Raw genomic sequence first — 27,603 nt, 5'->3', positions numbered from 1 at the left:
CACCGATTTGGAAAGTAGTTGAGGAGGAAGGAGCATAGGTGCCAAAATCGTATGTTAAATCAGTACGTAGGGAAACAATATTTTTTTGTGGAAACTGATTGAATGACATAGACTACGATGATTGATAGTTTACGTTCACATTAATAAACATAGGTGTGAGATATAATAGATAACTGAATTATGGGAAGTTACTACTTCTACACTCCGTATTATTCAGGGAGGATGAATGTAGTTTAAGATATTCTCGAACATCTACACAATACAAAATGGTTAATATGTTGAGAAGTAATCTGGTTTAGGGGTTTGACCAAGATTGATTAAGAGCATTAAATAAAACTTTTGAGGTTGCCTGTGGGTATGGCATTGCTTAAGGATTTGTATGGACCGTCTTTTAAGATTTTCCATTCATGAATCGTTGTTTAAAAGGAGTGGAATTATGAGTTCTACATTAATTAAGGACATAGTTACGGAGATTACTCTTATTAGAGATCTTATATGCGCTGCCAGAATGGGCAAAATAGTTAGGCAATCGTAAACTCGTATATTAGAGTTAGAAAATGGGAAGCGGGTCATTACCTAAAGCATTTTTCTGTGAAGGGTATAACGTGGTTTAGCAATAAATAGGAGGTTATTATCTCATTATGTAGGTTATTCATATTTTGTTTGATTAGGCAATTGCCTGTTGTTGACGATGTCATATATTTCAAGTCATGAGCGAAAAAGGGGTTTTATTTGTTTTGTTGCAAGAAATTACAGTAATGGAGATATTTTCCCAACGCATATAAGTTGGTGAGGTTAGATTGCAAATAAATTCAACGAGTATGGATTAGCTTAGTATATTCTTAATAAATTACGAGATATGCCTGCTAAATTATGAGTATATGTGGATGGGTTAATTTACACACGAATAAAGGGAACATAGAAATTTAAAATTTAATAATCAAATTTTTCATTTCATGGATTTGTGAATTCCTTTTGTCAGAGGGGAAGAATGTAATACCCCGATATTTTAAAGGATTTATTAATTGGGATTAATTAATTTTATTTTATTTTGAAATGAATTGTTTGATTTAATTGGGATTAATTATTTTTATTTTATTTTTAAATGATTTGTTTTATTTAAATTGAATGCTTAGATTAATTATCTTGTTTTAATTAAATTATATTTCGTGATTGATATGATGATTGTTGTGTGTGCGTTTGATTATTGATTGAATTATTTAATGAAATTATTATTTATTAGTTTTCTTCAGCGAGTCATTTATTCTTTTTAATTCTTTTTGTAATCTGTGCTTGTTTAAAAATTTTAATTGTTTTGATATCCTTTGATTTTATGCGCGGACTTGATCAACCCGTGTTTTGAAATTAGGGGGTATCATAGTCTCGAACTACAAAGGGCGTTCGGACGCCAGAAATGCACTTAGAGCTTGCGTCCGGACACTAAGCCTTGTTCTTCAAGGTTGATTTCTTTTTTCTAGCTTAGCTTCCCGGGTCTGACTTCTTTCTTAGGCTGGGCATGCTCTTGGACTTAGATCCATTTTGCTAGGTTCCATTGCTCGCCATGCACCTTGTTCATTAAAAGCCCATAAAAATCTACTTTTACGCCATTTTTGAGATAAGCCCTGAAAATGACAAATATACGAAAAAGCCTATAAAGCATACTTTATTAATATATTAAATCGACTAAATCATACAATTAAGGGTGCTTGAATATGCAATATTCGGCGCTTATTAGACCCTCAAACTTACATTTTGCTAGTCCCTTAGCAAAAATAGAAATAAAACATCCCCTCTTTCGTGAGAGTGACGATTGCATTTAGCACATGCAATAAGCCTTTTAAACCCCTAGGTATCCCTAGAGGATGAGTGAAGTCTCATGAGGGTTTACCAGAAATGATACCCACAAACATTAGCCAAAAAGCTCATTCTTTTAAGTTGGGACATATGACATTGGGGAGGATTTTATTATGAAGACTACAACAAGTATGGAAACAATAATATTTATTATTGTTTCCAGTCATATGTAAACAATAATAAGTATGCAAACAATAATATTTCAAAACACTTTACAATTTCCAGTATTCATACATCAACAAAATAGTCCGTATAAACAACTTTCAACATCTTATTTTTAATAGAATTCATCTCAAGCTTCTTTTAGAAGTGAACCGAAATATTTATTTTATTTTATTTTATTTATTATTTTTTAAAATGCATTCTAACCCTTTCATGGTTTACATCATGGCTTCCACATCCTTAACTCGTCTTTTGAAATTGTTTTTCAAGGCATGAATTTTATTTGAATATATATATATATATATATATATATATATATACTATATACTATATATTTTTATTATTATCGTTTTAGATAGCCATGCAATGTTCAACTTCCTTAAGCTTTCTAACTACCCCCATATAGCGAGCGTTGAGTTAATGTCTCCCAATCCAAATGGTCTTAGGGCGTTAAGTGTAAAAACACTCCAACGGACATAATAACTTGGGATCGCTAGGCTATGAACTCAAACAAGCCATACATTTTACATTCTCCACTTGTCTTCCTTTTTACACGAACACTCAATGCTTAATGAGGCATATGGTCCTGTTACTTGGTCGACAAAGTAGAAGATAGTAAATTATTATATATATATATATATATATATTTCAATGGCAAGGAAAATTTCGTTCATTCAACTCATCAATTCAGGAAGTCAATTCTACAATACCACAAGGAAGGAGATGCATAATTATTCCAGGTACAACGTGAAGTCACTTAGAGATGAAAACTCGAAAATACAATGCCTAAGTCATCCAATGTACCCTTTTTCATCTAAACACGCATACTAGCAACTTTTAACCATTCTTTGATATCATATATAAGCATACAAACTGTATTAATCACATAAATCCCCCCCCCCCCCCACCCCAAAAAAAACTTAGTTCCAACAACAAGAAATCATTTGCCTATTTTTTATTTTCAGAATTTTCTATTTTTATAAGCACAATTTGGCAATGAACTATACAACATCATGCATATAAATGGTTATACCCAAACACCCCCAAACTTAAACGATACACTGTCCTCAATGTATGGAAACAAGTATGAAACTAAGCATACGGAAAGGGTGAAAGGAGCAACACTACCGAGTGTTGGAGCATGCATGCTACGCATCCAATCCCGTAGAAGATGCCAAGTGTCCTCCCCTAAACTTTTACCTGATAATCTGTCAACATACACTGGATAAAAGTATAGATATATACATGGACATAAATATATAAAAACATGTCATACTTTATTAAAAACTGGGAAGGAAATCAAAATCTGTGTATATAAAAACTGCACCTACAATCACCATGCCAAACATTGCCCAAAATAATAATATCCAAACAAAACAACATAATAGCAAATAACATGAAACAAAAAATAGTAAGAGCATAAAGATGGTCAGTCCTCCATGGGTGTGTATAACGATGGGCCCGTACCACCACGATCAATGAGCGACTTCTTCCATTTTTTGAGGTTATAGACTACCTTTGAGGTTACATGCGGTTCGTTGCATGGAATAACAATCCCTTGGTCCTTAATCAGCGTTGTAATTAGATAGGAGAATGGAAAGGACCAAGTCAATGAGCTTTCGGTTTGTTTAACAATCAAGTCGTTATAGAACTTCAAAATTTGGTTCATAATAAGAGTGAGAATCGAAAACCACAAGCCATTTTCAGCTGAATAGAGAGAATCAAGGAATACATCATTATATTCCATATTTTGGCCTATTGAGAAAACATTCTTAGCCAGCACAACCTTGATGAACCAAATTTGGCTTGGCAAAAAAGACTTGTTAGTCGAGTTGTTCTCAGTGTTTGTGAGGCTACTATTGGTAATTTCTTTCAAAATATCTCCTAAGTCATCCAATAAGTCAAGTATATCCGGGAATGGACCATAGAGAGGCTGACCATTTGCATAAACAGGGGAGTTGATGGCGCAGCCACATGCACTAGTAATATCATCCAATGTGAATGTAATCACGATGCCATCAATAGAAGTTGAAAGTCTAGTTGGTTCCTCACATTTGTATGAAAGATTCTGGTAGAATTGGCGGACTAAGCGAGGATGAACCACGTAATAACATGGCTAGAATAGCGATTTAAGGCCATATTCCTTGGGATTTTTGACCACCCACTTCATGTTGAGATACCTTCTGAAGACATCCCTAATGGCAAATCTAGTCTCAAATTCAATGGGCTATGTACTCCAATTAGGGACAATTGCCTCTTGGGATGAGCTATTATGTTTTGATCCAACCTTGGGTGCCATTTGAGCTTGAGAAGTTGGTTGAGAAATTTCTACATATAGATGGTGGGCGATGCCAAGCTACCCAGAGCAAGAATGTGACATTAAGCTTAAAAACCTACAAAACTTAGCATAGGAATGAAGTTTAGCCTAGCTCCAACACAACCTAACAATCCACAACAAGAAATCCCTTCCTCCTCATACAAGTTTTAAGCTTGAAAGATTTGAAATAGAAGAGGAGAAGACTTACCACAATGAAGAAGATGAAGCTTGACCTACCACAATGAAGAAGATGAAGCTTGAACTTTGAAAATGAAGAGATTGAACCTTTGATTTGTACGATGCATAGAGGATGGAAATGATTAGAAGATGAATTAGAAGTGGAAAGATGAAAGAAATAGACGTTAGAGAGAGGTAGGGTCAAGATATAGAGAGTATAGAAGAATAAAAATAAAGTGGAGTGAAAATATATACAGAAAAATGGGTTGGCCCAAAAATTGGGCTTTGGCGTTCGAACTCATCGGGCGTCGTCCGAATGTCAAGTGCCAAGGCGCATGGGGTGTGCTGCCTTGGTCTTGTCGTGGCTTGATGTATAGCACTGGGTGTCCAAATGCCAGGTGGGGCGTCCGGACACAAATTTGGCTGGGGAGTATTTTTGGTGTCCATCCAAGATCAGATAAGACGCAATTACTCTTATAAAAGAAGATGAAAGGTCATAATGATTTTTTTTTGTTTTTTACACTCTTGTAATTTTCAGATCTCGTGGCTGCTTTTAGGGCTTTGAAGATTGAGGAAGAAAATCCAAAGGAGTTTTTGGTGGTCCATGGAGATAGCTTCTACAACATCAATGAAGACATATTTCCTCTCTATGAGTAGCTAAACTCCATCTTACAGCCTTGATGTAATCTGAATCCAAATAATATGGTTTGATTATTCTTTAACTTTAAGGATTTTCATTGTTTATATATTTTAATTGTATGATTATGAGCAATTGACTTAGGATTTCTAAGCAATTGGAGTTTTAATGAATAAAACTTGGTTTTTAATGAAATTAATGTATTGTCTTAGAATTAATTTTACTTTAATTAAGTCCAAACTATTCTTATTATTTGAGATTGGTGGCTAAGGGCTTCTCATAACTATTTGAATAGTGATCATGCAATAGTGCTTAAACTATTTTATGAATAAATGTTTTGATAATCTATACCTTGGGAAGACGAGTTGTATTGCACCCTAGATTAGAGTAGTTAGGTAGACAATTCGTGCCAACTGATAGGTTATTGCTTAACATAAATTCATGATTTATCTTCTTGAAATTAAATTAAAGAGGATGTTAATTCATTTAATTCCCAGTCATGCATAAATATTGAAATCCCTAAGGTTGAAGCAATTGACCATATTACGAGGTTCGTGGTGAAGTCAAATCCTAAGTATTTCTTCCCTTAATCTCAATCTTTCTAATATTTGCTTATTTTAACTTTCATGTTATTGATACACAATCACAACAAAAAAAATTTCTCTTTAAATTAAAATAGAAATTAATTTTAGACTTAATAATCCACCATAGTCCTTGAGGTTCGACACACTCAACATAACCCTATCCTGCAAATGATTCATTCTATTGCGAGTGGTTTATCATTGAAAACACACATCATATAGATGTCAATCTTAATGAAACAACAAAGTAAAGCAATTTTAGTACATAGAGCAAGCCCTTCTGCAAAAAACCTTAATTATCTTGGTCTCAAGGATGAAAACAAGTATTGACCATAATAGAGTTCAAACAATGTTTCACACAGCTGCGCAATATCAATATACAGTTGCTTATACAATAATCATGATGAATTTAGCAAGATAACTAAATATGAAGCTTAAAACAGAAGTATGTGAACCAAAAAACACAACTGTCAATGTCACTCTTCAATGTAGCTTTTATATGAGCACTATCATACCCCTGAATTTCCATATGTAGTTTGGCAAGACCCATACTCGAAGACCTGGGGATATTAAAAAATCAAGTAATAAACGAACACAGAATATAAGAGGAATATAATAAAATAAATAATAATGCTGAAAATAAAAGTAAACAATAAATAATTATCCTCTGATACCAATACTCCAAATAAATACAATAAACCATAAACCACCAAAGTACAACTCGAGAATCCATATACCAAGGACCCCTAATAAAAATCCCGTAACTGAAATAACGTGTACTGGCATAATAAATAACTACTAAGTTTGTGAAATAAAAGGAATCTAATATAATGTCCAAAATCGATGGTACGGAAGAGTGAAGATGAACGATCTCTGATCTGCACGAATAACTCTAAGACTGGTACTGCTGAGTATCTAAAAAATAAATAGTAAGTCAGACCCATAAACAAGTTCCCTCTACTATAATTTTATTTTTTTTTTTAAAAAAAAGAGTTCCCTCTACTCCGACCCGATCAGAGAACTGACAATTAATACATCTCTAACTAAACTCATCCACCATATATATACTCGATACATACATATATACACACTAAGACTCTCACTAAACAAGAGGGCAGTCTCAACCAGGTAGTGGGTATCTCATGGAAAAATAGCACACAAGGTGGGCCAGAGTCCTCATCTACCAGGATACACACCTCCTATATCCAACTACCCATCTAAACCGGTAAAATATGCCTCAATCATAACCACTGTGATGAGCGCTGAATATTGCATATTTGAGCCCCTAAATATACGTATGTTAAGACCCAAAGTGATACTTCTATCCATTGTTAGACTAATTTATGTTTATTGTGTATTTATAGGTACTTTCCCTGAGAAACGGTTAAAATTGGGACTTTACGATGAAAATATTGATATCGAAGCTTATAGAGTCGTTTCTGGTCATTCAAAGCAAACCGAGAGCTTAAATGGTGAAGTTTGAAAGAATTCAAATACCAAAGCTTGAGCCTAAGTTCAAAGGCTCGAGCCCTACAAGAAAAAGAAGAAAATTAACAAGGCATTAAAGCTCGAGCCTTGTACCTCCAGAGCTCGAGCCCTACTCAGTAGTGCTCGAGCCTTACCCCAAGGTGCTCAAGCCTTGGCCCTAAAGCTCGAGCACGAGGCCCTGTAAAGCTCGAGCCCTACTCAGTGGTGCTCGAGCCTTACCCCAGGGTGCTTGAGCCTTAGCCCTCAAGCTCGAGCATGAGGCGTCGGAATTTGAAGAGTTGATTTTAAAGAAACCAAGCTCACAGGGCCTCGTGCCAGACCTCAAGGATCATGCATTATCATTCAAAGCTCGAGCCTTGAGTCCAAAAAACTCCAGCTTGGTACCTAAAGCTCAAGCCCTATGAAGCTTGGATCGAGCAATGTTAAAAGAAGAAAACCCCAAAATATTCTAAGTGTTGATGGAAAAGACGCTTCGAAAAATAGTTGAAGAAATTTGACTAAGTACAAAAGTAAAGATTGAGTACCATCCTTTGAAGCTCGAGCAATCATTTAAGAAAGCTTGAGCAATAATTTAGGAAAGCTCAAGCTTTGTTCCTAAAGCTCAAGCCTGAACCCCATAGCTCGAGCTCTACTTCTTAAGCTCGAGGCTTCCAGGACAGATTGGATTTAAAGTTACGGGAATTATTCTTTTTCAAGTCGTATTTCACTCGAGATGGGCTAGAAGACCTAAAAGCCCACTAAACCCTTATTTTTTTTCTATAAAAAAAGGCACAGGCCTTGATAGAAGAAGTTTCTTTTTCTCGTATGATTCAGAAGACTGATATTGTGGTGACGGCTTTTAGGGTTTCCAAAACCTTAGAAGGTGAAGATACTGAGAAAAGAAGTGTCGTTCGTGACGATGAAGACGACAACAACACAGATGATATTCTGAATCGTCACGAGTAACTAATTCCTCTCTTAAGGCACTGATGTAACCCGATCTAAGTACTATGGTTTGATTGTTTTAACTTTGGGATATTTTTAATATATATTATATTTTTGATTACATGATTATGAGCAATTAAGACAACTCAATTGGATTTTAAAGTTTTAATAGTTTTCAAATTTTTATTGCCTTGTCTTAGATATAACTGTTCGTAAACTATTCTCACCCCATTCTTATTAGACGGTATCTAGCGGAGCGCTACCGAACATAAGAATGGAGATCATGTAAGCCACGCGCCTGTTCCTTCTTTTTTGGCTGAAAAATAAGGCAAATGATAGGATTTGGTGCAATATTCTAGAGTTTATCTATGATGATGCTGAGAAGCATTAGTTTTTTTGTCTTTGACACATACTACTTCTTTAAGACAAGTTAATGACAATCCAACTTCTTTGTCTAACTTCAAAAGAAATAATTAACATTATTTATAAATTATTTATAAATGAATGTTTTCATAGTCTATGCTAAGGAAAGATGGATTGTTTACAAAATTAGTTAAAGTAGTTAAAGTAGGTAGGTGGATAGTCCATGCTAACTGTAGATAGGTTATAGTTAATTGCAATTTATAAAACATCTTTCTTTAAAAACCGAATTGAATGAATATTATTGAGTTCAATTCATTTGAAATATAAATTATCAAATCCGCAGAGTTAAAATAGTTAACCATAGTATAAAGGTTGTGGTGAAGTTAAAGCCTTAAAACTTTTCTCTCTCTGATCACTTTAGTTTAATTTCAGTTTAATTTTATTTTATGTTCATGACAACCAATCAATCAATTCAACCAATTACCTGTAAACCAAGAAATAAGTTTGATTAGTTAAAAACAAAGCAAAGAACAGTCATCTCCCTATGGAATCGACACCCTCTATATAGTACTATCCTACAAAGATTCGTGCTATTGCAAGTGATAATAAACTGACATACATCAATTTTTGGCGTCGTTGCCAGGGAGATTTGTTTATTTGTTTAGTTTTTAATTAGTTTACTATTTTTAGTTTACTAGTCTTTGGACTTTCTGATGTCTCACCTTAATTTTTTTTTTCAAGTGCAGGAAATTAGCAGTGAGGGCAAAGACACTTAAGGGATAAAAAGCTTCGGTTTATAAAACCTTCAGTGAGTTTTTGCTATTTTCTTTTGCTTGGAAATTTTATTTTTGTTACTATTAGGGTTAGTGGAATTGGTGTATGTTAACTCGTCATACTCAGTCAGAATCTTTAGTGCATGATCCTGAAATAGAGAGAACTCTTAGTCAATTAAGAAAACTTAAAAAGGATCTAAATTCAATAAGAAGTTCCTCTAATAACATGGTTGATAATCGTGATGCACCGGGTAATGGTAATGGAGATTGAGTGCCACAAGCACCTGTACCTCCACAACCACAATTGAGGGATAAATTTATTCCAACCACGTACATTTCCCCTTTGTGCTTTGTATTTCCTGATGTTGATGCAACCCATTATGAGATCAAGCTTGCTATGATCCAAATGCTTCCTACTTTCCATAGGTTTGCAACAGAGGATCCTTATACGCACATGGATGTATTATTGGAATTGTGTTCAACTACCAAGTTGACTACTACCAATGATTCATTCAGGATGCAACTTTTCTAATTCTCTCTCAAGGACAAAGCAAGAACTTGGTTATAGTCCCTTCCAACAAATTCCATTTCTATATAGGACATGTTGCAACAAGAGTTCTTGAAAAAGTACTACATAGTGGGTAAAACCTCATAAATGAGAAGAGATATCATAGCGTTTTCCCAAATCCCGGGAGAACAGTTCCATGACTCATAGAAAAGATATAATGATCTTCTAAGAAAGTGTCCACAATATTGCTAAATGGCATTTAGTACAGATTTTCTATGATGGTCTTTCTGATTCTCATGGGAACATGGTTGTTGCATCCAGTAATGGAGCTTTCCTTCGTAAGAGTCCGGCTGACGCTTGGGAACTGTTTAAAGCCCTAAGTGAAAATTCAATGCAATATGCTTCTTCCTCTAGGTCTAGGTCTTCACTTGGAATGCATAAGGTTGAAAAACTCTATGAGGTAGACAAATCTAGTGGGTTAGCCACTCAAATAGAAGCATTGAACCATAGGTTTGATCAAGTCTTATCATCTGGCTATGTTCCTATTGCTAATCCACAAACTACCTTGCCAACGGAAGTTTGTTCAATCTGTGTTAATCCTTCTCATTTTGCTGACACTTGCCCTATGATGGGACAACCATCTGAGATCCCACAGGGGCAAGTGAATGCTGCATTCTCCAGACCAGCTTATAATCCATATGCTTCTACATATAATCCTGGCTGAAGAGATCATCCAAATCTATCATGGCGTAATCAAAGTCAAAGAGCCACTGTTCCATAATCACAGGGACAGTGCCAAAATTCATCCAATCCTCTGCCACAAAATAATTCTTTCAAATAATATGCTATTTATCATCCACCTCAGTTTAGGAACCACATGCTCAAACTCCTAATCTTCCACCTCCTCTTAGAAATTCTGTTTTTGAGGATCAAGTACTCAATGCTCTTATAAATCTTAAAGCCAATACCCAACTTATTAATTCTCATTCACAAGCCATAGCAAAGCTAGAGGCACAAGTTGGGCAAATATCGAATACTCTATCTTGAAGAGAGGATGGAAAGCTGCCTAATCAGCCAGTAGCCAACTCGGCAGACTTACATGATTGATGAAACCAATTCCTCAGGTGTTCATCATGAGTAAGTTCAAGCTATCATTATATTGAAGAGTGGTAAAGTGGTTGATAATCAAGTTAAAAAAGGACAGGAAGAAAAAAGGAGGCTTAGGGTTCCCATTGTTCCTATCATTCATAATCCACATCCTAGGAATGTTTCCTCAAACTCTATTACATAAACCACAACAGGAGTTGAAGGTGAAGTCACTCCTTCATCTGCTCCCAACCTCGAGACAGCTTATGAGCCAAGAGCGCCTTATCCTGAACGTCTCAAGGAACCCTCCTACTTTGGTAAGTAAAGGGAGAAAATCCTAGATATAATGGAGCTTTTTAAACAGGTTAAAATCAATCTTCCTCTACTTGATGCTATAAAGCAAATTCCATCCTACTCCAAATTTCTAAAGGACTTGTGCACTCTTCAGAGAAAATCTAAAAGTTGAGTTCCTAAGAAAATTTGTCTCACCGAGTAAGTCAATGCTATTGTTAAGTACAACACTCCTCTAAAGGTTAAAGATCCTGGTGCTCCAATAATTTCTTGCTTCATTGGAAATAATATGATAGAATGAGCACTTCTTGATCTTGGAGCAAGTGTGAATCTTATTCCTTACTCGGTGTATGAGAAGTTAGGTTTGGGAGAGTTAAAACCTACGTCGGTTGTTCTACAGCTTGCTGACTGTTCTTTCAGACAACCACGAGGTATTATTGAAGATGTACTCATAAAAGTGGACAAGTTCTATTTTTCGGTCGATTTCTTAGTTCTTGATACCGAACCGGTCCACGATTCCAAAATGTATATTCCAGTTATTCTTGGGCGTCCTTTTTTAGCCACAACAAATGCTTGCATTAACTGTAGGACTGGAGCCATGGATTTATCTTTTAGAAATATGAAAGTCTAGCTTAACATCTTCAATGCTATTCATCATCCCCACAATGATAGTGAATACTTCTTCCTTGATGTTATTGACAAGTTGGTTAAGGAATCACTCCTAACTATTTTATCCAAGGATCCTTTAGAAGCTTGTCTGAATCACTTCAACTATGAAGACTTTAATATTGAATCTTCAATAGCTGAAGTGAATTCATTGCTCAACTCCACTCATATCATAGATTTTCCTCCATGGAATTCTAGACTTGAGCCTCTTCCTCCACTTCCTAGTACTCTGCCTATTCCTTCCTTATAGTCTCCACCTAAGCTTGAGTTTAAGCCATTACCGGACAAGCTCAGGTATGCTTTCTTGGGTTTAAATGACACCCTCCTGGAGATCATTGCTTCCAATCTTATAAGTTCCCAAGAAAGTAGTCTCTTAAAAGTTCTTGAGCAAAATAAAGAGGCTATTGGTTGGAGTGTGGCTGATTTGAAAGGAATTAGTCCCACAATTTGTATGCATCAGATTTATTTGGAGGAGGATTCTCGAACATCTCGGGAACTCCAAAGAAGATTGAATCCCAATATGAAAGAGCTGGTTATGAAGGAAGTTGTGAAGTTGCTAGATGCAGGAAGAATCTACCCCATCTTAGATAGCAAGTGGGTGAGTCCTACTCAGTTAGTACCTATAAAGTTAGGTATTACAACAGTAGTTGAGAATTTTGAGGGAGAATTAGTTCCATAATGCACCACCACTGGATGACGTGTGTGTATTAATTACTAGAAACTCAACTCTGCTACTAGAAAGGATCATTTTCCATTACCATTCATTGATCAGATCCTAGAGTGGTTGGCTGGCAAGAGTTTTTATCGCTTGATATTCCGGCTATAATAAGGTGGCCATTGATCCTAAGGATCAAGAGAAAACTACTTTCACTTGTCCATTCGGTACATTTGCATATAGACGAATGTCTTTCGGATTGTGTAATGCGCCAGTAACATTCTAGAGGTGCATGATGTCTATATTTTTGAACATGGTTGAAAAGTTTCTCGAGGTCTTTATGAATGACTTGTCTATTTTTGGATCCATATTTGAAAATTATCTCCAACATCTGTCCCTAGTGCTTCAGCATTGTAGGGAAACATATCTTATTCTTAGTTGAGAGAATAGCCATTTTATGGTTCAAGAGGGGATTATTTTAGGCATATTATTTCTGAGAGAGGGATTGAAGTTGATAGAGCCAAAGTAGATTTGATCTCTAAATTGTCTCCTCCAACCTTCGTAAGGGTAGTGCGATCATTTCTTGGGCACGCCGGGTTCTATCAACGTTTCATTAAACATTTCAGTAAAATTTCTTGTCATTTTTATAATCTACTTGCAAAGGACGCTCTTTGTGTCTTTAATGAATCATGCCTAGAAGCTTTCCATAAACTTCGCACTCTTCTTTCTTCAGCTCCTATCATGAATCCTCCAAACTGGGCTCTTCCATTTGAGATCATATATGACGCATTTGATTATGCTATGGGTGCTGTCTTAGGACAACGAGTAGATAAACTTCCTCATGTTATCTACTATGTGAGAAAAACTCTTTCAGATGCACAATTGATTTATACCACTACTAAAAAAGAGTTGCTTATAGTTGTCTTTGCTTTGGATAAATTCAGATAATATTTGTTGGGTTCCAAAGTAGTGGTCTATTATGATTATTCTGGTTTGAGACATATTCTCTCCAAAAAGGAAACCAAACCCTATTTGATTCAATGGATCATCTTGCTTCAAGAGTTTAATTACGAAATCCGGGATAAGAAAGGGTCAGAGAATGTGGTAGCTGATCATCTTTCTAGAATTCTGATTGAGGATTCCTCAACTTCACTTCAAGTTTGTGATTCCTTTCCAGACTAACAACTGTTTGGGGTTTCTCATATGGATTTGCCATGGTTTGCCGATATTGTGAATTATCCCACAATAGGCAAAATTCCTTTATCTTGTCAAAGTAGGAAAAAAATCAATTTTTCTCCCAGATTAAGATGTACTATTGGGAAGATCCGCAACTCTTCAAGTATTGTGCTGACCAAATCATTCGTAGATGTGTTCCTGAGAGTGAATTTTATAGTATTCTAACCTTTTGTCATAGTTTGGCTTGTGGAGGTCATTTCGGTGTAAAGAAAACTGCAGCTAAAATTCTTCAATGTGGTTTCTTTTGGCCTTCACTTTTTTAAGATACATATTTGTTTTGTAGGTCATGCCTTCGATGTCAACAGTTAGGATCAATTTCCAGAAGAGACATGATGTCCTTAACTCTATCCTTAGTTATTGAGGTTTTTGATGTATGGGGTGTTGATTTCATGGGTCCTTTTGTCCAGTAAGAAATGAGTATATTCTTATGGCTATTGATTATGTGTCTAAATGGGTTGAGACAGTGGCTACTAAAACTGCCGATCACGAAATCGTGGTTGAGTTCATTCAAACGAACATTTTTAGTCGGTTTGGTATGCCACGAGCTATTATTTGTGATGGGAGTGTTCACTTCTGTAATAGATACTTCCGTACTTCGGTACAAAAATATTCCATCACTCATAAAGTTGTTACTCCCAATCATCCCCAAACAAGTGGCCAAGTTGAAATATTCAATCATGAGATTAAGAGAATTCTTGAAAAAACAGTTAAGCCAGATTGTAAGGATTGGTCATTCAGATTAAATGATGCTTTGTGGGCTTACAGAATAGCTTTTAAGACTCTGATTGGTATGCCACCTTACCATTTCATCTATGGTAAAGGGTGTCATCTTCCTGTAGAGTTAGAGCATAGAGCTCTCTAGGCCATAAAAAAGGTCAATTTTGATATAAACTCTACTGGTTTTAACATGAAGCGTCAACTAACTGAGCTCGAAGAATTACGTAATGATGCTTATGAGAGTGCTAAGGTTTACAAATCAAAGACTAAGGCATTTCATGACAAGCTATCTTGTGTAAGACTTTTGAGCTTGGGAAGAAGGTTTGGTTGTTTAATACACTACTGAAACTTTTTCCTGGAAGGCTTAAGTCACGTTGGGAGGGTCCATATATGGTTAATTTTGTTACACCTTATGGTGCAATAGAAATACAAGATTGCAAGGCTGGATAAGTGTCCAAAGTTAATGGACAAAGATTAAAACCCTACATTGAGGGTAGTGTGCATAGAGGCACAGTGGAGGCAGTAGAAGTTTATGATCCTATTTACTTAGACTAGATAGGTCAGTAATCATCGAGTTATCGGTGTTAAACTTAGCATTCTATCGAACTATCGACGTTACATTTAACATTTGTATGTTGTACGTTAGTTTCTTTTTATTTTTAGTTTTGCTTTAATTTTTAGGTTTAGTTTATTTTTGTTGTTATTGTTATTTTTATTTTATTTCTAGTTTAGTTTAGGTTTAGATTTATTAAGAAAAAGAAATAAAAATTGAAAAACTAGAAAAATATAAAAATTTGTCTTCAAAGCTTGAGCTTTAATTCTAAAGCTCGAGCATTAGCTATTAAAAGCTCGAGCTTGAACACGCTAAACTCGAGCCATCAATTATCACTAACTTTAGGGTTTTTAGCGGCAAAGCTCGAGCCTTAAGCCTAGGGCTTGAGCTCTGGTACTTTAATATATAAAAAAAACCCTTATGCCGAGCTTGAAACTGTCGTGCCTAGCTTGAAACCCTCGTGCCTAGCTTAAAACCCTCGTGCTTTCAAACATTTTTCCCTCATTTCTCTCCCAATCTCTTCAACCTCTTTGTATCCATTATTGATGAGCGCTGAAAAGTGCGTATTTAAACCCCTTAAGCTCGAGTATTCTAGGACCTTTATCTATCTTATTTTTCCGTTTTAGACTAATTTCATGTTATTGCCCTTTACAGGTGCTTATCCCTAAAATAAGTCAATTCAGCCAAATTAAAGCATAAAAGAAGAAATCTCAAGTTAAAGAGAAGAAAGGAGCAAAGTAGAAGCAAAGTGGTGGAAAACAGCAAGCTTTGATCGATCAGATAAATCTTCAATTGATCTCACAGTGATCGATCCAGCCTCACCAAGATGGATCAAACCCGTTGTCCTTATCCTCAAGAATTTCCATCTTCGATCGATCCAACATCCTTTCGATCGATCGAACTTCTTTGATCTTATCCCCACCTACCACTTTTGTCTTTTTCCTAAAATATCCCAAAAATATCTCAGATTTGTCTTATTCCAAAAAAGCGCCGCCAAGGTTTGATCGATTTGGCCATACTTTGATTGATTTGGCCATACTTCGATTGATCTCATCAGAATGAGATCGATCAAACCTACTCAAGTGCGAAAAAAAAAAAAAAAATAGAGTCCAGCTAATTAAAAGATGACTCATGGTGCAATCATTGAAGGGGCCCTAGTGTATGAAACCTGACCATTGGGTGAGACACTTGAGCTACCTATATAAGGATTTTGAGCCATTTTACACATATACAATTTTAGAAATACACACAATCTTAGAGAGAGAGGTTGGAGGAGTCTAGAGATTAGAGAGATACACATCATTTGGGAGTTCTTCTATTCATCTGGGGTTTCCATCAAGAAGAAGATCATTCCTACCATGGAGATGGCCCTTGAGGGTTGGATGACTACATCAATGAGTGGCTAAACATCTTCTTGGGGCTAGAGTTAGCCCTAAGCAATGCCTTCTAGATCTTAATGTTTTGTATTTTGAGGGCATATATGTTGTAATTCTTGTCTTGACATTTGATTTATATATGAATCATGTTTCTACAATGATCTGTATTGTTTAATACTTCCAATTGATCATTTCATTCTATTCATATGTCTTTGTATGCTAGAATTAGATGTTCATGTGTTTATTTCTTGGTTTTGTGATATTGATACATGTCTATGTGTGTTGATGCTATGAATCTAGAGATTATCAAGGCATGGTGCTTTAATGAAATACTCTTATGGTTTGTTTGATGGTTCATACTCATTTCTTGATGGATTATGCCTCTACCTTAGTTTAATTAGTTTAATTTTCATGTCCCTAGTTTAGTTGTAGCGTAGTTGCCTTAGTTTCTTAGATAGGAGGACAATCTATGCTTGTTGTTTGATGTTCCATGCTTATGAATGCAAGTAGTATAATTCTCTAGCTTGTTAATGTATTTTGATTGTGAGCTTAAAGGAAGAAATAATGGCTTAGTTTGATATATTGTGCTATTTATTAGATTATCTAGACAATGTATACTTAATTAGTCATCCATGCTTGTTGATTCAATCAATCACACATGTTAGTATTACAATATATATTTCCCCTCATTCATTACACATTGAGTGTCTAGAAGGTGATGTTTAGTGGTGACATCTAAGTCCCAAGACCCTTCTCTATTATTTCTATACCCTTTATTTACTTTAATTGCTTTGTATTGCATTTATTTACATTGTAATTTAATTAATCAATCAAACCCCCTTTTGATCACTCGACCTACTAATCCGACCTTATTTCCATATCAGTATTGCTTCCTATCCCTCGGGACGATCCTTACTCACCCTAGCTATATTAGTAGTTAGAGGTAGTAGTGGCACTTTATAAATTCAAACTTGGCCACACTACACACAATTTGGTGCATAAGCATGACACACACCAAGTTTTGGCACCGTTGTAAGGGAGTTGGCAACGCCGTATTTTAAAATCAATTAGGAATTAGTACTCTTTTGATCGTATTTTTACTTTATTTTATCTTGGTTACTTATTGTGTTTGTTCTTGATTGGCTAGATGAATTGAGCAAAGGAAGTGAAGCAAAGGAGAATTGAAAAGTAAGGAGCTAAGCTAAGCATATAAAAAGGCTTAAATCTAAAAAAAATTGCCAAGCATGGCAAAAATTTAAAAACAACTTGAAGTTGCTTAAGGACCCTTTGTGAGCTCTTTCTAATTTAATCTCTGTCGGCCCGCGTGGAGGCAAGTTTTCATTTTCTTAGATAAATCGTGAGGCCGTGTGGAGGCAATTTAAATTTTCTTGCATATTGATCAAAGCATGGGAGTATGGGATTATTGTATGTGGAGGATGTTTGTTGATTGATTTGTTGCGGAGGTGAAGTGATTGCTACTTGCTTGTTGCTTGTTTTTGTTTTGTTTGTGCATGTATGGTCATAGATCATTAAATCCTACTCTTGTCCCTCTTAATTTGAATCTTGAATCCATTGTTCGCAATCCTAGGGGAAGGGGTAGCTCTCATCACTCCATTTTACCAATGGAGGAGCAAAATGACGACTATGTTGAGGACCTTGGTCACATAGACCAACAAGGCATCCTTCACCCTAATTACATCATGACAACATTCAAGTACAATAACAAGGCCAAGTTCCGTTGGGAATGCCTCAGCCAATTTTTGCTCCACAACCTCCCATTATGCAAGGCCATCAAGGTGTTCGTGTAGCACCACCGGTTGTGAATCCTCCCCTTGCTTTACGTGATCATTATGTGCCAAATGAATATAATGCACCTACATGCATTCAATTGCCCCCATTTAGAGCACATCACTATGAAATTAAACCATAAACTATTCAAATGCTTCCTAATTATCATGGACTTCCAAGTGACGAACCTTATAAGCATTTGGATAAATTTCTTGAAGTGTGTTCCACCGTGAAATACACGGACATGCCAGAAGAAGTGTTAAGACTCAAACTTTTTCCTTTCACCCTTAAAGACAAGGCAAAATATTGATTTAACAATCTTAGGCCTTTTTTGATAACTTCTTGGGCGGAAATGCAACAAGAGGTCTTGAAAAAGTACTATCCGGTGTCAAAGACTAATGCAATGAGAACTTCCATTCATGAATTTTCTCAAGGGGAAGGGGAATTGTTTGACCAGGTATGGGAGCGCCTCAATGACTTTTTTAGGAAGTGTCCACATCATGACATTCCTAAATGGCAATTGGTATAATTTTTCTTCGAAAGTTTATCAGATAATTTTAAAGGAATGGTTGATGCTTCCATGGGTGGTTCTTATCTTGATAGGTATGAGGATGATGTGTTGCGTCTATATGAGAACATGAGTGAGAATTCAATGCATAGATCCTTGACCTCTAAAAGTGGTAGAAATCTAGGTGGAAGGAAGAATGTCGGCTTCAATCGAGTTAACGATTCTAATGGCATAGCCGCGAGGTGAAATCCTTATCTTGAAGGTTTGATCAATTTTTGATCAACCAAAATTCGGCAAATCAAGTGCCTTCTTCCCCTAATCATGTTCATCATTAATCTAATGAATCTTGCATGACTTGTTCTAGTATCTTACATTCGACTTCCAATTATCCCCATGGACATGTGCAAAGTGAGAACTATGAACAAGTGAATGCTGTATTTGTCAACCAAGGGAATAATCCCTATGGCACACATTACAATCTCGGTTGGAGGAACCATCCAAAATTCTTTTGAAAAAGCCAAAGGAAAGGCTCAAACCCTCCCCAATGTGGTTTTCAAGGCAAGTATGTTCTGCCCCCAATGCAAAGCCAAGTTTCCCAAGGTTATAGATCATCTTTTCAATCACATGGAAACCAATTTTCTAACTCTCATTTTCCTAATCAATCGCCTTATTCTCAAGGAAATTCTAAAAGTCCCACTTTTGAAGAAAAAGTGTTGACCGCTTTGGGTACTCTAGAGGCAAACACTCAATTGCTTCACTCTCATTCCCAATCTATTGAGAAGCTAGAAACCCAAGTCGGGCAAATAGCTAGTACTTTGAATGCTAGAGAGAAAGGGAAGATGCCTTTAAATACCCCACCAAAGCAACAATTTGTTGTGGAAACCAATTCCTCATCGGAAGGTCACCCAATCGAGCATGTCAGTACGGTGACAACCTTGAGAAGTGGAAAAATTGTTGACAACCAAGTTGGTGTCTCTAATAAAGAGAGTGAACTGGTGCAACCAAAGTTAACACCCATCCAATTTTACATTCTATTCCTCCTTCATTGCATGTGCATGAACCCTTTGTTGAAAAAGTATTGAAAAATGATTTGAACAATGATTTGAAAAATTCTTGTGTTGAAGATGTTTTGAAAAATGATTTTTAAATGGTTTACGAGCCAAGAGCTCCATTTCCGAATACCTTGAAAAGATCCATCTCTATTGAAAAACAAAAGACCAAAGTGAATGAAATCATTGAAGTGTTGAGGTAAGTGAAGATTAATCTTCTACTCTTGGATGCAATCAATCAAATTCTGGCTTATACCAAATTCTTGAAAGATCTTCGCACCCAAAAGAGGAAGAACAAGAGCCAAACACCTAAAAAAGTGGTCTTGACCAAGCAAGTAAGCTCTATTTTGCAACATAACACTCTCCCAAAGTTCAAATACCCCGATTTGCATCATTGGTGACCATGTCATTAATCGGGCTCTTCTTGATTTAAGAGCAAGTGTTAACTTTCTTCCATATTCGGTATACGTTCAATTGGGCTTAGGAGATTTAAAACCGACGTCAGTAGTTTTGCAACTTGCCGACCGATCCATCAAAAATCCCCGGGGTATTATTGAGGATGTATTGATTAAGATTGATAAGTTCTTCTTCCTAGTTGATTTCATTGTCATTGACACGGAACCGGTTCAGAATCCCAAGAGCCAAATTCCCGTTATCCTTGGCCGTCCTTTCTTGGCAACCGCAAATGCCAACATAAATTGTAGGACGAGGATAATGAAAATCTTATTTGGCCACATGAAAGTGAATTTGAACATATTTAATCCAACCCCGAATTCAATGGACAAGCATGAAGAAGTGTGTGTTGTGGAAAATGTATTAAAAATGAAATTGAAAAACACGAGTCTTTGTTTGTCAATTGAGTTTCCAAAAAGACTTTAAGGAAAAATGTTTTTAAAACAAGTGTTGAAAGGACATGGAAGCCCAAGAATTGCATAGACAAAGGACCATCAATCTCCTTTGAATCAAATCCAACAAGTTCTTTAGGGAACTATTTGTTGAGTGGGATTCAAAGTGCTTTTCACCCCGCTAAGGAGGGGATGCACAACAAGATTTTTGATCCAGGCTAAAAGAGCCCAACATCTTGCTAGAGATGTTAAACACTAGTGTTTTATAGGGTTTACAACCCTATTCCTCCCTCGTTTCTATTTTACCTTTTATTTCTTGCGTCGTCTAGATATGTTCTGGGTTCATACACCTTGGTTAGGACTTTGATTGAAAATGCTTGCACTTTTAGTTTCGAATTAGACATTTAGTGTTTGTTTGATCGATCTGAGAAGAAGTCAGATTAATCGAACAATCATCTTTGCATCCAATCATCTCTTTGTCCCATCATGCGTAAATGTCCTGCATATTTCAGCTCTCTGTGTATCGTGTGAACTTTATTTCCAATCGATCTGAGTGTTCCAAGATCGATCTAGATTTTCCTCAGATCGATCTGTACCCCATACGTAGAAAAATTTTGAAACCATGAAAATCACCTCTCTGTGTATCGTTCGAACATGTCTGTAGGTTTTCACTTATTGGATCGATCAAGTCTCGATTGATCTATGTTCGATTGATCTATGTACTTCTTGTTGACTTTGACTTCTTTTTGAATTTTGAATTTATAAAAAAAAAAAAAAGCAAAAATCAAATAGAATTCTGTTTTATTTTTACTTTTATTTTCCAAAAATACAAAAATATTTTTCAAAATTTGTTTTATTTTCTAAAAATTCAGAAATATTTTTAATTTACCTGTTAATTTTAAGTTAAAAATAAAAAAATAAAAAATAAAAAAATAATTTTCCAAAATACTTTGTCGTTTTGTGGGTTCGATCGATCTGATTCCCAAGTGATCGATCGAACTCATCGGAAAGAGTTTTTAAAAATATGACCTAAGGGTCATTTGGATTGATTTCAACATCGATTTCAACCCTCTTTCTCTCCTACCGCTGTTTCACCTTCTTCCCTACCTCCAGCAACATCCCAAGACTTCAAAACTCCATTTCACGATCTAAATCTACTTTCCCTCTCGGTCTCCACTTCTCTCATTCGTTTTTGGTAAGTTTTGGATTATGTTTTCAATTTTAAGCTTCAATCTCGAGTTTTCCTTGTTTTCTATGTTTAGATCTACAACTTCTATGTTTACTTGTTGCTATTTTTGAAGTATGTGTGTATATGTATATATTTTGTTCTGATTTTGATTTCGGGGGCACATGCCTATTTACTTGACCAATATTGACTTGTTGAGGTGTAGAGGGGCCCTTGAGCACATTCGGGTGCTCCCGTGTCGTCTACGTCACAGATCTGTGACTGTTCGTATTTTTTTACAGAGTTCGATCGATCACACTCTTTCTCTGATCGATCAAAGAAAGATTGATCTCAACCATTTCGTGATCAATCCAACCTGGATCGATCTCATCTTTTTCATGATCGATCGAACTTTACTATCTTGCATACCATCTTTTATGTTTTATGCTATCCAATTTATACCCAATGCTTGTGTTTTCCATATTGGTTGTATTCTATTCTGTCATATATAGCATGTTTCACTTATTTACATTCGGCTGCCCCCGTATTATCCATGTCACAGATTTGTGACTGTTCATGTTTTTTTATAGAGTTCGATTGATCACACTCTTTCTCTGATCAATCAGAGAAAGATCGATCTCAACCATTCATGATTGATCCAACCTAGATTGATCTTATCTTTTTCATAGTCGATCAAACTTTACTATCTTGCATACCATCTTTTATGTTTCATGGTATCCAATTTATGCCCAATGCCTGTGTTTTCCACATTGGTTGCATTATACTTTGTCATATCTAGCATGTTTCACTTAGTCACTGTCGATACCTAGCTACATAATCACTTGCATAGATTCATGTAATTTATTCTGAGTTGTCTATCTTAACTTGACAAACATGTTTCTATTTGTTGTGCTTAAATTCTATATTTCATATGCTATACTTGTTACTGACTACAATTGCAAGTGCTTCTTTTCTTTTTGCAAGCCATGGCTCGAGTCAAGACTGTTGCCCGCCGATAGTATCAGCACAAAGTGAGACCGCATGTAGATTAGACTAAGGAGCCAGCTCCAGCTCAGTCTGAGCACTTTGCCTCTTTTGCATCCGCATCCTCATCTTCTTCATCGGTAGATGAGGCTGAGCATATACCATCTCCTTCACCACCACTAGCATAGCCTGGCCAGGTCCGAGATAGACCTGTCAGGAGATATTCATGCCTTTCAGTAGCGCATGAGTCTGTCTTTGACACTTCTTTCTTCTCTTAGTCAGTCCTGACCAAGGCGGCCTATGATGAGATTGATCGGTGCGGCATTTCAGCTATTCTGGCCTCGATGGCCTACTCGGTTTACCTGGGCTCGTCCGGTTGTCTACCAGAACCTCCGACCGGCCTCGAGTAATCTATCTGAGTTGCGGACTACTATTGATGGCCATCTCATCTGCATTACAGTCGAGACATTGGCCATATCTTCTTGGTGCCCACACGTCTGCCCTCCTGACCTTGAGTATCCTATTCTCTGGAGGCTATCTGACGCAGATATGGCCATTGTCCTGACTAGCCCTTACAGTGATGGCGAGACATTCACGACCCGGACTTATTTGCTCGATGATTTATGGTTCTTCGACTCAGTCTTGTACCAAAATGTATTTATGGAGGGCCATAAGATCCAGCAGCATTCAGATTTTCTAGCAGCCCTCTATGCCTTCTATACAGGCCACTGATTTTCTGTTCCTGCACTCTACTGGAGTGTTATGATAAGACTTTATTTGAGCTACATCAGCAAGGCCAAGCTCGGGTGCGCCACCTTCCTTCCCTTCGCACATCCGATTACCCAGATCCTCCTGGACCAGCATTATCCTTTTCACTCAGCAGAGTATCCTAAGCCAGGGGCTTGCCGCTATGACAAGAAAGACTGGAATAAGAGCTACAATGCTCTTATTAGGAGTCTAAAGGATGAGGCCGCCTTGGCAGCTGAGGAGACTGAAGAGGCAGAGTTGGTAGAGATGGAGGAGGCAGCAGCAGCAGCAGATGATCCAGCAGACCCACCGGTGGCCGCGGATGCATATATGGAGATTAACTTGGAGCAGCAGCCTCTAGAGGAGTTACTACATCACTCTCCGGTAGGGTAACCATTACATTCTCAGGAGCAGAGTCAAGATATACCTTAGTTTCATCATTTAGTCATCCTTGACGCTCTAGTTTAGACACCTAGCCTAAGAGAGCGTATCCAGACCTTGGAGGATGCGATTGTCTCTCTTTGGGCAGATATGACCTCTCTTAGCACCGATGTGACTACTCTCCGTGCGGACGTCTTGATTGCGCTGCAGGGCATTTCTAGAGACATCCGGGAATCATGCCCCGCTAAACCGACTTCCTTTGCTTGATCTCTATATATCTCTCCCCTCACTTTATATATCTGGGATACTTGACTATTATTTTGATACTGTGATTATATTTTTGCGGCCAGTCTATTGGCCAGATACTGTGTTGTACCTTACACTGTTTTTATTATCTCTATCTTTATGCATGTTATTTTTGGATTTCAGATTATTATATTGATATATTTATCTGTGATTAACTACATTATCAGGTACATCCCAGTGACTTCAGTGAGAGAGTGCTGCCCAAATCTTTTCAGTCCCATCCTTATTCCTCTCTTCTTAGTTCATTTATTATCCCATTTACACTTGCATGTCCACTGTTCACTGTTATTATCCCCTTTGTTATATGATCAACTTTTATCCCAGTGCCATCTTTTCAGGACCACAGTCAATCTCAAGTTTGGGGGGGTTGTACCACCCACTTCAGATACTTATGTCCCAGCCATTCTTTGCTATAGCTGCACTAGTATACTCTTTCCATCTTTTCCATTGTTCTCATTGCACATTGAGGATAATGTGTGGTTTAAGTTTGGGGGTAGGGTGGCTTCGTTGCATTCTATTTAAGTTTGAGACTTAATTACATGATTGAGATTTGAGATCTAATTTAGTGACGATTTTGATCTTTTGAGACTATATTGCTTAAAATTTAAAATTTGTTTGACTTAAGAGTCCAATACTCATTGTATGCCTTGTGGATGCCATTTAGGAGTAAATTTTTTTGAAAGATTGATATCTTGCTTGCACTTATGGTCCACATCATCCTGATTTTGTGATTATTTTGAGATTCACTCTAGGATTCTACACTAGCACAGGTGCACACTAGCATTCATTTGTGGGGTACATGCTTTGTTGATTATTGAATTGGTTATATCCCAATTGTGCTAGTAGTGCATTGAAAGCTTTCATTCTTGATAAAGGTGGATAATAAAGCCTTTTCATTGAGTAGTCGGGATTCTAGCCTTATCAAGCACTGAATTTCTTGTACCAAAAGGTGGAGGGCCCAAACTCTAGGTTAATTATAAAAATAATAATAATAATAATAAGAAAAGAGAAAAAGAAAAAGAAAAAGTTATTGCGAAAGAAAATAAAGTGAGGACTTCTCCCAAAAAGGTGAGAAGTGGGAAATGATTGGATGGAGGTTGGTTTGATTTTTAGCTTAGTTGATTTGAGCTTGTGAGTCCTTAGGGGTGTTTTAACACCTAATGCCTTAAAGCCATCTGGTTTGGGAGTCATTGACCTAACGCTCGACCTCATAGATCGCTAGAAAGCTTAATAGATCAACACATTACACCATGCTTCCATCTTTGATCCTTAGGATTAGAAAGAAAAAAAAAATAATAATAATAAATTTCGAGTGGAAAGAATAAGCGCACCTAGATCAATAAAGCTTCTAAAAAAGGTCCACTCTTTATTTTGATGAAAGGGATTAGATTTGTGTGCTAGTTTGAGGGTAAGGATGTGATCATTTCTTTAGTTGGCTTAAATAGAAACATATTTGATGCCGGTTCACTTAAAAAGGATTCTAGAGTTGTTTTGATTTGCATGATCATTGTCTTGATGTGTGGAGGACCCTATTTGTTTACTTGATGTTGAGATTTTGGGAGATTGCTTGGAAAGGGTTAAAAAATTACATACTTGAGGTAGTCTTCTCCCAATACTTGTTTATAATATTGGTGCCTCTTTAGAGAGAATGAGCTTAATGTTTGTGGGTATCATTTCTGGAAACCCTCACGAGACTTCACTCGTCTACTAGGGGTAAGAAAGGGGTTTAAAAGGCTTGCTTCATATGATAAATGCAATCGTGTTCCCTACGAAAGTGGCGTTATCCATTTAATTACTTTCTAGATCATAGTTGTATATTCATTTCATTCCTTTACTTTGTAATTCATTGCTAGGGACTAGCAATATTTAAGTTTGGGAGTGTGATGAGCGCTGAAAAGTGTGTTTTTAAACCCCATAAGCTCGAGTATTTTAGCACCTTTATCTATCTTATTTTCCCGTTTTAGACAAATTTCATGTTATTGCCCTTTTAAGGTGTTTATCCCCAAAATAAGTTAATGTAGCCAAATTAGAGCATAAAAGAAGCCATCTCAAGCTAAATGGAAGAAAGGAGCAAAGTAGAAGCAAAGTGGTGGAAAATAACAAGCTTCGATCGATCAGACAAATCTTCGATCGATCTCACAGTGATCGATCCAGCCTCACCAAGATGGATCAAACCCCTTGTCCTTATCCTTACGAATTTCCGTAGTCGATCAATCCAACATCCTTTCGATCGATTGAACTTCTTTGATTTTATCCCGACCTACCACTTTTATCTTTTTCCCAAAATATCCCAAAAATATCTCAGATTTATCTTATTCTAAAAAAGGCGCTGCTAAGGTTTGATCAATCTGGCCATACTTTAATTGATCTAGCCATACTTCGATCGATCTTATTAGAATTGGATCTATCGAACCTCCTCAAGTTCGAAAAAAAAAAATAAAGTCCAGCTCATTAAAAGATGGCTCATGGTATAATCATTGAAGAGGCCCTAGGGCACTAAACCTGACCATTGGGTGTGACACTTGAGCTATCTATATAAGGATTTTGAGCCATTTTACACATATACAATTTTATAAATACACACAATTTGGTGCATAGGCACGACACACACCAATTATTTCCACGCCTCAGGCTTTAATCCTACATCAAAAGGTAAGCAATCCTCTCATTCTTCCTTCGATTTATATAGATATATATATATATATGTATATATACGTATATATTTTTTATATATATATATTTAATTATTTTACCCCAAAATCATTTCCAAATGCCTTAATAGTTAGATTTAATCATCAATATCTTTAATCTAATCACGAATCCTAATCCAAATTTGCAGAAATTCATGATCTCATGTAAGATTTGAAGAACACGGGTTTGGGTATTTTTGGTGGGTTGATTTACAAATTTTGGAGGAATGGGGTTGTTATGCAATTGAATAGAAGTTTGGGGGTGTTTTGGGGATTGATTTGGAGGATTTTGAAAGGTTTGGGAGAGGATTTGATTCGGTTTATAACCAGGAAGTTCGAGCTCTCATCTTTTGGCTCGAGAATAGGGAACATCAAGCTCGAGCCTTTGCTTGCAGCAAGCTCAAGCATAGGGAACATCAAGCTCGAGCCTTTGCTTGCAGCAAGCTCAAGCATAGGGAACATCAAGCTCAAGCCTTACACAGTGGAAAGCTCAAGGCATAAGGTTTGAGGCTCGAGCTTTGGAGCACAAGTTTGAGATTTCTTGGACAGCTATTGTGGGGGTGTTGCAGGGGCTGTAGACACTGTTATAGAGATACCTTGACGTTCGCTACAGAGAGTTATTTGGACTCCAGCCATGGCATTGGTAGAGGCTTGGAGATATAGCACTATCTATCAGGAGACGAATTTTGTGCTAGCTGATTTTGAGAGGCACAAATATATGTTTTGGGCAGTAGAGGCCCTACGAACTCTTCAGTTGTCTGGATTTCTGAGGCATC

This window comes from Cornus florida, unplaced genomic scaffold (assembly GCF_030987335.1).
Source record: "Cornus florida cultivar Cherokee Brave unplaced genomic scaffold, ASM3098733v1 CherokeeBrave_3.0.0_Hap2_Chr11, whole genome shotgun sequence".
In the NCBI taxonomy this organism is placed as follows: domain Eukaryota; kingdom Viridiplantae; phylum Streptophyta; class Magnoliopsida; order Cornales; family Cornaceae; genus Cornus; species Cornus florida.
Note: the sequence above shows the minus strand (reverse complement) of the source record.